A 17,411-nucleotide genomic window follows, 5' to 3' on the forward strand; every position below is an offset into this window, starting at 1 on the left:
CTCTGTACTCCTCCTCCTGCTCACCCTTGATACATCCCACAATCGCAGAGTCATCTGAGAACTTTTGCAGGTGGCATGACTTTGAGTTGTACTTAAAGTCCGAAGTATAGAGGGTGAAGAGGAATGGAGAAAGAACTGTCCCTTGAGGTGCCCCTGTGTTACTCACTACCAGTTCAGACACGCAGTTCTGAAGTCTCACAGACTGTGGTCTGCCCGTCAGGTAGTCAGGTAGATTTAGAAGGGGAGCATCTTGTACTCATACATACTTAGAGTCTTGCAGTTTTGCAAACCATCACTTATCTCAGTAATTTCTTTAAGAGAATTGCCACTCCACCTCCAAAGCACATTTCTTTATCCAGAGCAACCAGTTTGGGAGCAATAACCTCGTGAATTCATAACAGGATCTGTAACTTCCATGCGCCAGACCTGGCACTCATTAGGGGCAAAGTCGCCTTGTTATACCCTTTTGTATCAGAGCAGACTAAATGCAAGTAGTACCAGAAAATGAAAGACAGTGAACAAACCAGCTGGCTGCCTGGCCTGGTAATTCAGCTGGTTCACCATCTGCTGATCACCCCAGGAGTTAAAAGATCAGAGTTGGGGGAGGGTAAGGGTCTTTATTTTTTGTTTACATTTCCGTCTCACAATAAGGGACCATTATCACTTGTAAACATGCTTTGAAAATTAATCAAAAAGCAAAAAATAAGTATTAGAGTACATTTAAAGTGATTCTAATTAGCTGGAATAGGGGACGTTTCAACTCAGAATTGATATAAAGTGGTATGTTCTGATAAATATGTGCTGTCAAGAATGAAGAAATCAGCACACTCAAAACAGTGATATTTTGTTTAATATATTGCCCAGTCTCATTTTACTTGAATAAAAGCAAATTATTTTTACTATTGTTTGAATGTCCACATTTTACTGCTGGTTCTATGGTTCTGGTTTCAAAAGAATGAAACTCCCTAACTACAGGAGTACTCCCATGAAAAATGCGTTTTTCTCATTTTCTCTTGATTTTTTCTTACTTTCAAAACATCAGTTATCATAGATTTCTCCTTCAATCTCTGCAAATAAAAATTATATGAATTGAAAATGAATATGACGCAAGCAATGTCCTTTACAATATTAAATTCACATTGAAATATTGTGTTTGGGCTGGCACACTGACACCTTCATTTTATCTGCAAAAATAAAAAAGAGAGGCCAACCATTATGACTCTCCTGCTACATCACAGGGTCCTTTGTTTTCCATTTCATGCTAGCTATTGATCAGTAAACTGAAGTAAACCCGATTAGTTAGACTCAGTGAATTTGAGACTGGCTTATGTGAGCTGGATTCCCTAAGCCATAGTGCAAAACTGACAGAGCTCCACTGAGCGCAGGGCTCGAATTAGCTAGCCAGGGCTCTCCCTGCTCTTCAGAAAACAAAGCTTTGTCTGCTTGTTCTCTTACTTCCTGTACAGCACAGGAGCTGCTGCTGTTAGCCGATATATAAAAAAACAATTGCGGCTTCCAAATTGGCGTAAAAAAATGAACTACTGCAGCTGTTAACAAGGATTGATTCTATCTTTAGCCATCGGTGGAAGACTACCAAAATACGACTGTACAGTAAGTGTTCACCTATGCATTTTACAAAAAACATATTTTGGATCAGTTATATGACATAGATGAGTGCAATCTAGTGAAAATAGTTTTTAGGAAACAGACCAGTTTTGCGCAGTTCAACTTCAGAACTCTTCATACCATGTACAGTACGTAGCTGAAACATTGATCCTTACTGTCCTCCAGTCACTGTAATGTAAAGCTTGTAAGCACTTGTACCACTAATTATCACTGCAAACAGCCTTGAAGGGTCACCATTCAGGTGTTTTTACAGTAAAGAGCAACAGCACCCATTGCCCTGCATGACAAAGAGTGTAATAGCGTCCATCTTCTAGATATTTTTTTTCACTTTAACACAGTGCTGTGCCAGAATCATGGAAAAAATATAATTATTTAACACATTTCGTACTCTTCATCTTCTTTTACTTTATTGAAATTACCCATTATATACAAAATATATGACTACTCAGTATTAAAAATCAAATTGCCACTATTGCTTACCAATCAGATCTAAATGGTGAAAATCACTCTGCTTTTCTAAAATACAACTAAGAACCCAAATATTTTTTTTTATTGTGCAAAATGTGAGTCACCACAGATTTACATTTCTTGAGCCACACATGACATAAAAAATTTATTACTCAACACAAATCATTTTTTACCACAAGATTTCAGCAATTTAACCAGAGGGTACTTTTTAAACTTGCCTTAAATAAACACATCTTGGATATTAGTTTCTACGGCATGGGAACATCAACTCCAAAGTCAGCTGTAATGAACAAAATTGAAGAACGTCTTTTAAACATGCAGAAACTTGAAGGGCTAACAGAATAACCCAAAAGAGTGCCAAGAACACCACACCCTAACATAATGCACTTTAAAACACAAAACATTGTTTATAAACTGAAGTAGTTCAGGTGGGTAGCTGCATCAGCATGCGTGGCTGCAAAAGAACGAGTAATAGGTTTATTCCATGCTGAAAAGAAAACACAACGTTTCGGCCATGGAGCCTTCTTCAAATGAAGGCTCCACGGCCGAAACGTTTTCTTTCTTTTCTTTTCAGCATGGAATAAACCTATTACTTGTTTGTAAACTGACCTCTTACACATTTAAAAGTCAGCACATCTTTCGTTAAAATATAACAACAGCTTGAAGCAATATAGGAGGCTGGCCTTCAATTTAAATTATTGATTTTGAGTCTCCTCCAAGGCCTGTCTGAAACTATTGCTGTAGTTTAGAAAATGCAGTGAAAGTAAAAAAAACAGCAACAGACTTTTGTGCTGCTAGCCAGTGTATTGAATTCGTTTCACTCACCTGCAATACTGTAAGCATGGATCCAAACCATTATTGTTTTGGTTCAAATAAAAAAAAAAATGTTTTAAATTATGTATAATATTTTGTAACTCATAAAAGTTCTGGATTAAATCAAATACTTAAAGCACTCAAACTGCAAACCCAGGACTAATGTTAGAAACCATTCCATTTAGTAGAAATGAGGAGGTTGTGATGGACAGAAAACCACCATCATCTAATTTCTATAAGAACATGTGCAATTTTGTAGTCAAATTCCCAGGGCATCAAGGGTGTGCACTTGCATTAATCTTTTTCAAATAAAAAGGCCTCTGTCCTCCATGTACCTGTTGATGCTTGGCAGGCACATCTCTTGGAAAGGGACAGTATACTGACTCTCTTTAATATGAAGCCATGAAGCAGAGGCTGGAATTGAGGAGGTGGAATTCAGTCCTTATCAAGGGTGATCACTTTGGGTTTCTTTAAAAACCTCTTCTTAATTGTTCGTTTGATGAACCTGTTTATTAATTGCTGAATGAGTGAATTATAGCAAGCTGTAAGCAAAAGTTAAATATATCACAAATATATAATGAATTATATATACCCCTGCAGCGGTTCCCTAACTCATTGTGAAAGTGAAGGGGTTTGGTCAAACTTATCCTTACAGTTAGGTTGTTGTTCCCAGAGCTAGGTTAGTTATATCAAATAAACAAGTTATCTCTATCGCATTCTTACTGAATTGTTGGAATACAAGATAGGAATACCAATACCTGTTTTTCAAGGATATGCACATAATCTTCACTTTTGCTTCTTTAGCCTGGCGCTCAGTTTTATTTCAATTGTTTTGCAGGAAAGTTTTTCCCACTCTTAATCCTCCAAGAACTGTCTGGACCAGTAAGACCTAAACATGTCAAGGTTAGCTTCTCTTTTCATTTTTATTTAAAGATTAATAAAGGAAAATGTCAAGAGCCATTTTTTATTTCATGCCCACAGCTGTCCTTGCTTCTTTGTCAAAATTGTGCTGCAAAATGAGAAGTAAGGATAACAACCCACCATAGTCCACCAAGCCTAATGTTACATTATTAAAATAGAGCTTTACTTGTAAAATTTAGAGAGGAAAACAGTACTGTATTTCTGAAGTTATTTTTTGTGAGTCTAGAGCAAAGATGTGGTAATTATAAATGGAGGTTATATGATCTACAGAGGATTAATTAAATTTAATTGGGAAAATATTAAAGAACATATATTGATCTATCACTACATAACATAAACATTTCTCAATTCATTGTCACCAATGGCAACAGAAGAACCAGTGTTTCTAATCACAGTAAACAATGGGAGATGTATTTTTTTATAAACAAAAGGAAGGGACAGGATGTCACTGGGTTTGGAACAACAAATTAATCTTAATTCCTTGTTTTGACAATTTCCAAACTGATGCTTTCTAGTCAAGTTTCTGGAGCCAGTTTTGAAAACTATCTTTAGGAGTTCATAGACATGAGGGCAAGAGAGGGCAAATATAAAGGGATAGTTTGCTTAATTTTCCTCTTTTTTGAATATTAAAGGAATTATTACCTGATTTCATTTAATTTACATATAATAAAGATACACAAAATCCTAAATTAATTTAAAAGGAAAAAGGCATATCAATTAATTCCTAGCTAGTTTATATACTTAATTATCAAAGAAGGAAACATTTCTTTTTAATAAATGTTACAACATAAATGCTTTGGATTAAGATAATATTAGATGATCTTAGTTTGGCGATATCCACATTCAAAATGGAAGGCAAACTAGATTTTCAGATACTTTCAACTAATTCTAAAAATGCTATAGCAAAAGTACCCAGTTTCAAATAAACAAAGTGTATGATATATTCCAGCATTTGATGTAAACTTGCCTGACTAAAGAAATGTCAGCCCTGAACATAAGATCAAGGCTACCTTAGCACCCTTCACCTGTGAGGAATGAACCAGGGAAACAGGTGCCAGTGTGAAGATGGGGTAGAGGGTGGTGTTCTATATGAGGGGTGCTATAAGATGCACATAAAGTCATGCACAACAGGTGATTGAATTTCTACATTCTTTAGGGAGTGGAAGGGAGAGATTACAATCCAACCTTCTCCCAAACTCCAGTTGAACAATACTGTATGTCAGACTACCCTCTGAACTTCAACATAGAGAAGGTTCTTTCGTACTATATACTGAAAAGACATTCCCAAAGTCAATGTAGAAAAATTAGACACACCTACTGGGCCCCACATTAAAAAATTAATGAGAGAACAATTTTGGATTCATCTTCTTAGTGACCTGGTCCAGGATTGCCAGATAAAGGCCAACAAGAACTGATCGAAAAGAATCTTGTCTTGAGGCATTCACTACAGGTGATTTCTTACTGTCCAAACTGTCAGTTTTTCTTTTCCAATCTGCATTTTAATTTTCTCCTTTCTGTTCAAGTCCTTTGACCCTTATAGGTGCAGACAACTAGACTTGAGCTACACGTGACATCTCCACACATGGGACAAGACAATACACGTCAAAATGCTTAATAGGAAAACTGGTGTCGAAGCAAGTCCACACAGGTAAGCAAAATAGATCATTGTGACAAGAGTGAGTAATACATGTGTAATTACGTCTTACCTTTTAATGCCAGGTGTGAGATATAACTCATTCCTTGTGAATTTAAGCAATCACAAAATATTAGCTGTCAGTTAAGAACACCCTTTAAAAACTGCTTAGGAGTTTTATCTGTTCACAGTATTGTCATAAGTACCTTGGAATCTTCACAGTACTGAAAACCTTTGAAGGGGTCAGATTGTTATCTAAGAATTCATGCTTCTTTGAGCAAGCCAGAAGGAATTCTTAGACCTTGTTATGTTGTCAATTATTTTGCTGGGATGTTTCCTTATGAAGACATATATGCAGTATACTGGCGGCTGTGAGATGAACTTCACCCTGAAGAGTGGAAAATTTGAGATTTTCAGTTAAGAGGTGTTGTGTGCTGAAATGCAGCCTTTACTGTAGGATCATTTGGAGAATTCTGTATCAAACCAAAGCTGCCAGAATGAATTACAATAGTCCTGCACTTCTATGAAATTGTGATATCAAGAGGTCTTTAAAATGAAAATTGAAGGGTTACTAATGTTACTCCCAGAAAGAGATTTGTATCCCCTCAGTGACCAATGGAATATTTTTACCTGCAGGGGCTCAGGGGACTGAGTTTCTATATGGACATTGGCAATAGGCCAGTGTGGAGTTTGTTACACTATTTTGCCCCCTCTCCTAAGGACACATAAGACAGACGTGTTTCCTATCCTTCCTTTTTATTTGACAAATTCTATTTAGAACTGAATCTTCATAGAGCTTGGTGGTTACTCTTCTCTTTCAATAAATCAAGGTTACAAGAGTAACTTATAATTTTCTGTAACTTCTATAAGTGCCCTCCGACCATCAGGCATCACGTCTGGAATAAACATAGACTGACTGAGGGGCCACCACATCCAGGAGGTAGAACTTCAAATAAGTATTCTGAGTAGCCCAACTAGCTGGATATCAGACTGAGAAGCACTCTAAGATAACACCCTGACAGGGCTGTGCCTCTGCTGGAGTGTGTTATTATCTCATCTGTATAATAATAATCTGCAGTCTCATAGGCTACAGAAAGTGCATTCACAATCCAGAACAACATTTATGTAAGGAATCCCCAGTGAAGAGGTATGCAGATCCTATGCAGACGCAGGAGCTAGTAGATATCGAGACAGGCATACAATCCAAAACGTCAGGCAAGATCGTGGTCGAAAGGCGAAAGGTAGTTCAAAATCCAGGAAATACTAAGAGAGGCGAACAATCCAATTCAGAAGGCAAGGTACAAGGTCGAGAGGTAAAATTGAAGTTCAGAATCCAGGAGTAGTATAGTAAGCAAGGTTGAAATAACTGTGAGGTAGAGCTCTCTACGAGAAGACTCAATACCGAGCAGCGGGAACCGGGTTTGGATGGTATAAATAGTGCTGCTTGCCGCACGGTAGAGCATGTGCTGATGGATTAACACGTGCGGCAGCACTTGTTATTATTAACCCGCTGCTGGTACTGGTTAGTTCTCTTATGAGCTGATCTCTGCTGGCTGGTGGTCATGACAATTTGATTCAAAAGGGCCTGATCCCAAGCCCTAAACCCCTGATAGACTAGTCCCCATCCAAAGGTGACATGCCACCAACTCCAAGACCTGGTTTGTGTGACAGAAAACCAGACAGATCCTATGACCTGCAGAGGCTCAAATCATCAAGAACATCATCAAGAATTAAAGTGCCAATGATGTGGCTAGGGCAGTGATGTAAGTCACAAATGAGTGGAGCAGCAACTAGAAAAGGTGATGCCTCTGCTGCAGGAATAGGGAGGGTGTACTGCCTTCTAGGATATTTAATCATAGGTGGCCTAAAAGAAGGATCGGGAGATGGGAAGCCTCCTTCAATTCCTGACACTGTCAAAGCATATTGTTCATTACCAGCCACGAAAAGGTGTGGGATTTCTGTTTGTGTCACTCAAAATTGGTGTTGTTCCACTATAACAGTCACAAGTCTTTTTCTGATGGTATCGGCAGAGACTTTGGTCAGCTTCAATAATGGTAAGGTGTAGTCCCATTATTTTTTGGCAAGATGAAGACAACCTGGTGCACATTACACAGCAATCAGCAGGGTGTTGATACAAGGTGACTGCAGATGTCTGTTTTACCATATTTCACTGGACAGATAAAAGGTGTTGATATGCCTCTAGTTTTCTCTGTATTAAATCTTGAAAGAAAACAAGTAGGAAGGAAAATGGCAGCTTAAGCACAGAGAGTAAACAACATTGAAAAAGATCACTGAGAAGAAAGTAGAACAGAAAGGAAAACAAAGCCTCTATTTTATAGATAGGCCAATGGCTCCAGAAACATCTCCTGTTTCTCTTGTTTGACAACAGCAAAGTGAAAGAGCCCTTTCAAACTCACCTAAGAATAATAGACAAATATGAGGGTTTTATATGGGGTTTTTATCTCCCCTTGTGAAAGACATCCAGGAAAGGGAGCAAGAAAGCAAACGGTTCAACACACACTCGAAATATAGAGACATGACAGACCTCAGTCAGTTATCTGAATAAGGAAAAACAATAACCCTATATCCCCACAGGAGAGGGTGTCATGCTCCTGACCAGCCTGGTGGCCATGTTGGTATAAATGTTCCCATTGGCTACTCTTCAAAAAGAAAGAGAAGCGTTTCTCTTTTTTAAAACTTGTTTTTTTTTCTCCTCCAGATCAAAGAGAGTTGTGGAGTTTGGAAGAACTTTGTAGAGCACAGTATGCTTCCTTCTATCAAGAAGAATTATGATCTTGGCATCAGACAGTTTCTGGAGCATTGATAGCAGTCATATCCCTCAGCTAATAGCCTCTGTTCCCCATTTCTGCAGTACACACTGTTCTTAGAAGAACAGGAAAGTACTTTCATTCACTTTTTTATTTATTTTTAAACTGTTTTGCTCCAGCTCACTCAGGTGGATTGGGGACTCCATCTTCTATAGTATGCATGGCTGAAATGCTGCAGTAAATACCCATGGACTGTCTTCTTGGTTAGTGAAGGCAAAGACTTTTAAACTGAAATAAAGAACTGGAGTGGCTCTATTAATTTGTTAAAATGAAATGAAAATATATCTTCCTAAAAGCAGTCATTACAGGTTTAAAATCTTCATATCCTTTAGTTAAAATAGGTCCAGTAAATTATCATTTCTTATACTAGTTCAACCTTAGCTTAATGATTTTTTAAAAATATGTATGCTTATTTTCAAACAATCTTACTTTACTATCTGTGATAAAACAACACTTCTTTCCCTATGAAAGAAGCAGAAACTATGATGTGTCAGAAATAAGCCATAGTTTTATAATGCTTTCCCTTGGATCCTTAAAGAAAATGGATAAGATTCAAACATTAATGAGATACCAGCAAACAAAATAGCAGATTTACAGAGAAAAGAAGATGCCACATATTTTGAAAGCAGCTTCTAGCCTGATCTTACCAAATCTTAAAAGCTAAGTATTGGGATTGCAGACCTCCAAGTAAAATAACATTGCTGCCGTAAGTGGTGATGATGGATCAGTGGGTGATACCTCTCCCTCTTTGGATACATTTTCAAACCTGTGCCACAATAAGACTGTACTTTGGCTGAGATACTAAACAAATGTCCGGACTACATGGTTGTTACAGAATCATTTGCAAGACTTAGGAGTGTTATACCTAGTGTCCTGGCTAAATTACACTTTGAGCTTGCACAGTCTGGGCTCCCTAAAGTGTCCTCTTAATTTGTGTTGTAGGTTCTCACTTCATAACCCTATCTGCTGTGTAGAGGGAATTCTGCTGCATAATGGTGGCCATTCCTAAGGTGTCCCCTTGTTATGTTATGCCAAATATAAAATTGTAAAAAAATGCAATTATTTTATTATTATATGATATGATTTATAAAATTGAAGACTGTAGAATAAAACAGCCACAAAAAATTCATATGATTTTCTTAGGACTGTGTGTGAGAGGAAGTGACCTTTTGTGACTTTGTTTATGATGTAGGTTCAGTCCATGGTGGTACGTGATGCTGCACAGGGACTGCCAAGCACAGTTGGTTTTTTCCTGAGAACATGAATTATTTAGTAAATAAAGAAGAATGTCCCCTGCCATGCGTGAAGTTTGCTGAAGTTAAGTGAAAAGACACATAATGGTTCAGTGACCCGGACAACTGTGCAAAGGAACTCAGGGTATCCTTAGATCATTTTCATGGCCTAAACAACCTCGCAGTGCAAGGGAGAGTCGGCAGAGTGAAAGTACTTAAACATTGCCAAAAAGGCTTGTCCCCAGAGACCCCCTCTGTCCCTAGGTGTATCTCAGGCTTTTAGGCCAACTGGAAGGCAAGGGATCCTTTTTAAATTAAGTGTCTCTAACTCAAGTGTGCAATAGTCTGATTAGTTAGGGAGCTGGGTGAACATCTTTTTTGTGAAGCATAACAACGGATCATTATCAGGGCACTTATAGTCAAACAAGCCAGATGTGATGAACATTTATTTGCTTCTAAGACTGGACAGAAGTAAGATTTCCCCACTAGTTTTCATTGTGCTCCAAAAGGTTGGAATGCTATGGAAGTGCATTGCATCTACGGAAAAAAACAATCTTGAGTTATCTCATAATTATGAGATAGCAACAATCATATCAGTGTATGAACAACCTGTTACACTTGCAATGACAGTACCTACAAGCTATTGATAGGTTTTCTGGCACCATTGGTTTAGTGCAACACAGAAAAAAGTTTTACTACATGGTAATATTGTAGTGTGATAGGCACAGCATAGTAGATGGCTGCATTTGGTGGTCTGTTCATGTCTGAAGCAGTCCAGGTTCAGGACCCTAGCAGTGATCCTTGTACATCGGGAGGAGCTGTTCATGCCTCCTGACCAGCTACAGAGAAGCCAGCGACATAAATGAAACAAAAATGTACAGGCAGATGTAACCGCTTGCTCTTTCCTCCCTCGTTGTAACCTCAAAGAAATGAAATCTGGGTTGTGCCATACCAAGGTCCTCCTTACTTTGGGTTAGGAAACTGTCTCCTGCCTCCTGTTTCTAATATTAAACTCTGCAACGCCCAAATAGAGAGGACAGAAGGAATTATGTTACTGCCTTGTGTACTTCTGCAGTCAGAAGAGGAATAATAATCATCTATATGAGTAGGACTTAAAATATGTAAGGCAGAGGTTTACAGGAGGAAAAAGAACACCAAATCTGTCCTTTTAATCATTGCATTTTTGGGGTGTTTTAATTTGCTACCATTTACGGTACTTCCATCCCTTCTAAAAAGATACCACAGATAATGCTACCTGCTAAAGAACATTGTCTGAATATATACAGTATATATTATATGACCACTGTCCTCTAGCTTACAATATTATTAACCTAATGGTTTATCTACAGTATATATTTCATTTTACATGAGATAAAAAGGTGTTACCCATAATGCTCTGAATGTGCTCTGTTATTATTTTTTTTAAATTTGTTTATTCTTGCTGTTCAACAAAAAAGCTCCATCATTCTATATGAAAAAACCCTCTCGGTGATTTACAGTTTTGTTATTCTTCTTTTAAAACTTTACTTCTTTGAGGCTGAAATGTCAAATTCCAACTGTGAATCATCAGATAAACTAACAAGAAGATTAACATACTTCTGTGATGGTAATGAAACTCAATAGATGGCAAAGCCCACCCTCAGGCAATGAGCTTTTACTGACGGAAATGCTGTAAAACCTTTCTGACTAACATATGGAACATTAGCAGAACTTTAAACAAGGACAGAACAGAACACAGCTTGAAAGACAGAAATAAATAGGCTGCTTGTTACTTAAGAAGTACAAGAGTATGATAATAATGATGACAAGATTGTCAGGGACACTGCTCCAAAATTATGATATGAAAACGCTAATGTTAGATTCAGGTAAGTGTTTCTGAAAGGAATGGTGCTTGTGGAATAAAAAGAAGGTTACTTGTGTGGCATTCCTTCTTTCTTTTAAGTCTAGTAAAGATCTTTTCGCAGAAATAGGTCTGTCTTGTAATTATTGCTTAATACATTTGATTGACGTCACAGCTATGAACAAGATACAACAAGAAGTATTCAAACCTTCAAAAGAGTGGCTAAATACTCCATAATCTGTTGCATTAAGTTCTGTTTAATTGTATGAAAATTGTACACATCAAGATAATGTTGCCATATTTCTTTTTAGGAAACCAAAACAAAGCCGGGAATCAGTAATCAGAATATTATACTTAATGGATTAGTAAATTCCATTCATTGTGATACATACATTTTTTTTTAAGTTTACTCAACACTCTTTGAAAAGATATATCTAAAATAGGCTGTTGAAAGGCATACAACGGAAAATGCTCTACACAAAAAATCCATTCAAATAAAACATCAACCATTGTTGTTATTCTGCTCTTGGCAGAATGTTTATTTTCACAGCCAATTCCAATAATTAAGATAAACCTGTCACTGTCATGGCAGGAATACACTTTTACACCTTCGCACCATTATCATTTTGTTTTTAAATATTTAACAACTACTTATAAAACAATTACATTAAATCAAGGCAGCAGCCCATGCCAGTATAATGCTGACACTGTTTTCTTCCACACTTGACATCTTTAGAAGTCACCTTTGAAATAATTTCAGGCCAAAGGGATTTATTCCCTCATTAGATGTTTGTAAAATGTGGCCCAGACAGTTAGACAAAAGGAATGTATTACACAACTGGTTCATGAAGCTTTGAAAGGCAGAGTATGTATGAAGGGGGACGTTTTTCAGTGGTGTGTATAAAGGAGCTGAATATTGTTGTGTTGTGGTGCTTCCAAACTGCGGCTCCCCCGGTCTTAGAATGTGTTAGAATTGTATTTCCTGAATGAAACACTATAATTTTATAGTCATTTTTTACTGTCATTACTTTAGCAATATTCTCATTCGTATTAATGTTGTAAAATAAATATTATGCCTAGAATACTGCATATACAGTATTTATGGATGTTTTATGTATTATATATTTCAGATATGGATGTCTCATCTGTTTTTTATATATTTCTTGTCTATGTATTTATTTTACAGCCAATTTATTCTTGTTGAGAACATAAACAGTATCCTACTGATGGTACCCTTCCAAACAGTACAATTTTATGTGCCATAGGAATAACCCATCCCGTTCAAAGCAGTGTGATTGGCCAAGCACAAGAAATGTCCCATGATTCCTGATGTCTATAAAGTACAAGTAGACTAGGCCCTTTCTTCTGTGTGCTGTGCATTGTGGGAAAGAAAGCTGACTGTACAAAAAAGCTTGACTGATGGTGCTCATGCCTCCAGTGCATTGTTGATGGCAACAGCAGACCTGGCTATTTTGTCAATTCTGACACCCTCAAGGGTTTACAGGAAGTGGCTAACAGTTGAAAACAGAAAAGCAGAAAGCACAAGTCATGCTGTGAGAAGTCCCTGATCCAAAGGAACAGATAGCACATTTTACAGCTTGTGAGAAGACCACTGTACAGTCTCAGTTTTCTATGGACAGCTGTGATGAGTTCCTGGAAGCAGCCCATCCTAGGATAAAGTGTATTTTGTATTTCAAATTAGCAGTACAAAAGGAGTAAGGCTAAATGTATAATATACTATAGATTGGTTTCTTAAATTTATTGTTTTCCAAACTGTTCCTCTTCATTTCAATAGCTCCTGCTGGACAAAGGGAAGGTGCTATGTTGGACAGAGTTTCTGCTTGAGTGATTGTACAGAGGCAGCAGAGGCGAAATTCAGTCACAAAAGCTTTTGCAGTTTGCTTCTTTTTGCAGACAAACTGGCATCCCGATTTATTTGAGCACTGGGAACAAGGACATGTCCAGACGCAAATGAAAAAAACCATGTGTGTGCAGGTTGTGTCAAGAGCTTTCACACTATTAAACATGACATAAGAGTGCTCTATTAAACTGGCACCACTTCTTGTGCAGTAAATGCTTCCAAAATTCAGAAACGTTAAATTCACAAAAACATCATGTATATTTATATTCTTCCAGATGCTCCAATTTCCTCCCGCAGTCCAAGGACATACTGACAATTGGTCTCGGAGAAAACCGGCCCTGATGTGAGTGTGTGAGTATTTGTGTCTGTGTGTGCCCTGTGATGGACTGCCTGTAGGATGATTTGGCTCAGACCCCACTCAGAGAGAGAGGAGTTAACCAAGGGTTAGCTACAAGGGGTGGAGGAGGGATGTTTGAGGCGAGTGTGAAAAGAAGTTTATTTTCATAATCTTTTTAAAAGATTATGATTAGGAAGAGCTGTCTGAAATTCTGTTATCCCTCACAAACGTCAGTTAATAACTATCACTTAAAAGGGAAGGTCTTGTTAAATTAACAGAGTGCTGGAATTCTTCAAAGAGGCTTGTAAACATTAAAGCAGGTGTCTCCATCTCTCTAGTATGTCCTAGAGAACAAGGACATACTGGTAGTTTTAAATGACTTCTGGGAAAATCGTTCCTGGTGTTTGTGCATTTCTATGTCTTCCCTGCCCCTGTGGACTGGCAGGGTCTAGGGTGTATTCTGCCTTGTGCCTGTTGCTTGCTGGTATTGACTCCGGCTCTTCTGTAACCTTGTTTTGGATAAAGCAGTTTAGAAAATGGCTGGATATAGGGATATAAATAGTTTAGATCAATTATTCTATAACTGAATCCCTTTTACATAATTTTAAGATATAAAATTATGCCTGACCTGCCTGACATTTCACTTGAACAGGTTATATTGCATTTCTCTTTTCTACCTCTAGATGTCTCACCAGGAATATTACTGTTCTGTAAATTGCAGAATGTGCAGTCATTAAATATGAAAGAAAGTACATAGTCAATAATTATGTAAAATATTTACATTATTTTTTAATTCCCAACTGGCATTTTATGTTAATAAATATAATGTGCATAATGTGCATAAAAACAGTGTGATGCTGTTATATCCTGTTATTAGGTATGAAGAACTGTGCACAGGTTTAATTAACACATTCTCAAATTTAATAATCAAACAAACATCTTATATCACAATTATACTGTTCTATCACAGTTCTGATTATAAAACACCTTGAATAAAAAGAAAGCTGGGACTGTTTTCACAGCACACAATTTAAAAATAATAATCCTTTAACACATGACTCAGACAATATAATTTGTGTAAATGTTAAATCAAAATCTATTTTGCCCCCATCTATTAATCACAATATCAAAATTTATAACAAACTATGTGAGATCTTTTTTTCTCACACGATTTCCTTTAAAGAATAATTCAATGAAACAGCAATGTCTTGGTTAGGGCTTGTTAGAGTCAATATTTTCGCTATAATGGGCTTTTATGCTCCTTTGCTGAGGAACCAATGCCTCCTTTAAGTACAACAAAAAAGTTCAAATGTAACTCCTTTTTTTAGAAAAATATGCCTTTAAACACTGCCATAATAGCAGTATTTAGGAGTTATTTCCCCAGTGGATAAATCTTCACAAGATTTTCCTCATGAAAATAAATAAAACATAACACTTCAAAACACCTGTTGGTGTTCAAATAAATATATATACTCCTTGGCTGCAGTATGCAGTGTGCATATTGTAATTAATGTGTGTATTTTCACTTCACAAAGGTATCCATTACATTTAATAAAAAAATATGTTTTTTGTTGGTTCCGAAATTGAAATGATACACGTAAGGAGGCTCATAACTGGAGCAATTTGTGTTTTATACGCTTATTTGTACTGAGGACCACATAAAAACGTCTAAATCCATAAAAAAATATCCTCAGGGTATGGGGAGACCACAACAGACAAAGCCACCATTAAACTGAGTTATAGACAAATACTTAAATAAATACGTTTTCATGAGGTCTGCAAGCTTAAGGCTTCTTCGCTGTAAGAACTATGGATTCTTCACAAAGCTGTGAAAATTCTAGATTCATGTGCTATGGATATGAATTACAAGTGTGCTCAATACATTGCTAGCTGATTGTTAAAAGTCTGTCTTTTGTAACATAACACAACCTAATTGGTAATATGAATACACAGAATATAATTTTGGGGAATACATTTATAACCAAGAGCATAACTTCAAAGAAAAAAAAGTCGCATGCATACATGTTTATGAATGTTCTAAAGATTAAAATCACATAAATATGTTAGATCTATAAAGATAACGTAGCAAAACAAAACTATATAAGAATCTTTGCTTAGAAATTAGATGATCAAGTCTGGATTCTAGACAAAGTTAGCAAACATATTCAGTTTTGGAAAAAATACAATTAATAAAAGGAAATATCTTTTAACACAGTAGGACGAATTGTCTTGCTGGCTAAACGTTAATGACCAATAAGGTGTGAATAAGCTGGCAGAATCTGGGGTTCAGAAACCTGATATCTGAGAAAACAAGCAGTCCATATAGGTAGAAGATCGGCAAGAAAAAGCACTAGTGTAAAATGCAGAATGTCCCAGAATACAGTATATCCTAACCTGATATTAAAAATGATCAGAAGTTTGCAAAGAAATGGAAAACGCCAACAATGAAATGCTGAAAGGCTGCCAAATACGGTGTCAACCCCACCATAGTGTGCATCTTCAGAGAGCACGAACTCTCCACCTTAAAAGAAAATTAAATAACAAGACAGATCTATCACAATTCTTTCGCTGCATTAATATACAAAACCGTTATGGTGTCCAGCCCTCTAGGTTGGAGCTGGAACTGGAGAATGGCCAGAAATCCTGCTGGGTTACCTGACAGGAGCTTTGGCTCAGGGGATTAAAAGGCTTGCCTGGACTACGTGACTCCAGCTGGGAGAGTCTGCAACCTGCAGGAGCAACACACTACGGAATGGAATGATGGATAGGTGCTGTACTCTTAGAATAGATTCACATCTCAGCACAACAACAAAAAACACAAAGCTAGTCAATAGCAGAATTTCTAAACAGAGAAGCTTTAGAAAATGTAGTGTAACTGTCTAATAAGATGAGCCTTTTGGCAATACTGCACTCTAAGGTGGCACGTGCAAGTGTGTTATTTCATCTTCTGTGCAGGTGGAGCACCCAGATGTGCTTAACACACAGCCCTTCAAGCCCTGGGTCCGAATACACACATCAACCTAGATGGGTGGCCACAGTCACTGCACCTGTGCAGGAAACTCACCCTCTAAAAAATGAAGGAAGGTTCATAGGATGGATGTCTGCATATCATCATTATTATTATACTTTATTATACTTAACCTTTGACTTTGCATCTGCTGAAATCACACCTTCTATAAAGTCATTGGAGAAGCCCTGCAGCAACTCTCTGATACCTACAGTACATCTATGTTAAGAACGTTGCAAAACAGTGTAAATCCCATTTTTAGTGATGCCATCTTAAAACATTTATTATGAACCTCAATCCACTGAATTTGTCCTCACTTTTAACTGTTTTTCTTTGAATTAATGTTTTTACCCTCTGTGTAGTATGAGAAGTCATAGCACAGGGCCAGCATATGTCTGGCTTTTTGCAGGCTCTGTTGAAACATGTTTTTTTACAGCGATACAATAGTACCACACCTAAGCCTGTACTTTAGATATATGGATGACATCTTTGGCATTTCTACAAACACTTGAAAACCTGAAGCATTTCAATTAATAGCCAACTTTAACCCAGCTTTACAATATATGTGAAGCATTTCAGAAACAGACATGTATGTCCTTCTCAGACATTCAAGTTCCACAGTTGATATTATTCACTTTTCATTCTCATCAGTACAATTACTCACACCCAAAAGCTAACAGACTCAATTCTTTATTCAAACTTTTGAGATAGACATATTTCCAGTGATTATCATGATTTTCTAAACAAAAGAGGGGAGTTTTTCTTGCTTTTTAAGACAGTTGTGGTTTTCCATTTTTTACACCTAAATCCAGAGTATCTGCTATCTACGGCCCATCTACAGAAAC

The 17,411-nt window shown here is 37.1% G+C and overlaps 1 long non-coding RNA gene across 1 annotated transcript; it reads left to right on the plus strand.

Moving 5' to 3' along the window:
- The first annotated feature begins 1,475 nt into the window (after positions 1 to 1,475).
- LOC148676665 (uncharacterized) lies at positions 1,476 to 13,767 on the plus strand. Its single transcript, XR_015940915.1, has 4 exons — positions 1,476 to 1,611; positions 3,746 to 3,810; positions 5,352 to 5,476; positions 13,498 to 13,767. It is a non-coding gene; the product is annotated as an uncharacterized LOC148676665 (long non-coding RNA).
- The last annotated feature ends 3,644 nt before the right edge of the window (positions 13,768 to 17,411 follow it).

The sequence above is a fragment of the Lepisosteus platostomus genome, chromosome 2, assembly GCF_059453375.1.
Source record: "Lepisosteus platostomus isolate fLepPlt1 chromosome 2, fLepPlt1.hap1, whole genome shotgun sequence".
NCBI classification, from domain to species: domain Eukaryota; kingdom Metazoa; phylum Chordata; class Actinopteri; order Semionotiformes; family Lepisosteidae; genus Lepisosteus; species Lepisosteus platostomus.